The sequence below is a fragment of the Mustela lutreola genome, chromosome 10, assembly GCF_030435805.1.
Source record: "Mustela lutreola isolate mMusLut2 chromosome 10, mMusLut2.pri, whole genome shotgun sequence".
Classification (NCBI taxonomy): domain Eukaryota; kingdom Metazoa; phylum Chordata; class Mammalia; order Carnivora; family Mustelidae; genus Mustela; species Mustela lutreola.
The window spans coordinates 90714756-90716156 of NC_081299.1; positions in this window are offsets into that span (position 1 = coordinate 90714756).

Here is a 1401-nt window from a genome sequence, read left to right on the forward strand (position 1 = left end):
CATCCCAAAGCAACAGAATACTCATTCTTCTCTAGTGCACATGGAACATACTCCAGAATAGATCACATCCTTGGTTCTAAATCAGGTCTCAGCCAGTATCAAAAGATTGGGATCATTCCCTGCATATTTTCAGACCACAACACTCTAAAGCTAGAACTCAACCACAAAAGAAATTTTGGAAAGAACCCAAATACATGGCGAGTAAACAGCATCCTTCTAAAGAATGAATGGGTCAACCGGGAAATTAAAGAAGAATTGAAAAAAATCATGGAAACAAATGATAATGAAAATACAACAGTCCAAAATCTGTGGGACACAACAAAGGCAGTTTTGAGAGGAAAATATATAGCAGTACAAGCCTTTCTCAAGAAACAAGAAAGGTCTCAGGTACACAACCTAACCCTACACCTAAAGAAGCTGGAGAAAGAAAAGGAAAGAAACCCTAAGCCCAGCAGGAGAAGAGAAATCATAAAGATCAGAGCAGAAATCAATGAAATAGAAACCAAAAAAACAATAGAGCAAATCAACGAAACTAGGAGCTGGTTCTTTGAAAGAATTAATAAAATTGATAAACCCCTGGCCACACTTATCAAAAAGAAAAGAGAAAGGACCCAAATAAATAAAATCATGAATGAAAGAGGAGAGATCACAACTAACATCAACGGAATACAAACTATTATAAGAACATACTATGAGCAACTCTACGCCAACAAATTTGACAATCTGGGAGAAATGGATGCATTCCTAGAAACATATAAACTACCACAACTGAACCAGGAAGAAATAGAACGCCTGAACAGACCCATAACCAGTAAGGAGTTTGAAACATTCATCAAAAATCTCCAATCAAACAAAAGCCCAGGGCCAGACGGCTTCCCAAGAGAATTCTACCAAACATTTAAAGAAGAACTAATTCCTACTCTCCTGAAACTGTTCCAAAAAATAGAAATGGAAGGAAATCTTCCAAACTCATTTTATGAGGCCAGGATCACCTTGATCCCAAAACAAGACAAGGATCCCATGAAAAAAGAGAGCTATAGACCAATATCCTTGATGAACACAGATGCAAAAATTCTCACCAAAATACTAGCCAATACGATTCAACAGTACATTAAAAGGGTTATTCTCCATGACCAGGAGGGATTTATTCCAGGGCTGCACGGTTGGTTCAACATCTGCAAATCAGTCAATGTGATACAACACATCAATAAAAGAAAGAACAAGTACCATATGATACTCTCAATAGATGCTGAAAAAGCATTTGACAGAGTACAGCACCCCTTCCTGATCAAAACTCTTCAAAGTGTAGGGTTAGAGGGCACATACCTCAATATCATCAATGCCATCTATGAAAAACCCACCACAAATATCATTCTCAATGGAGAAAAACTGAAAGATTTT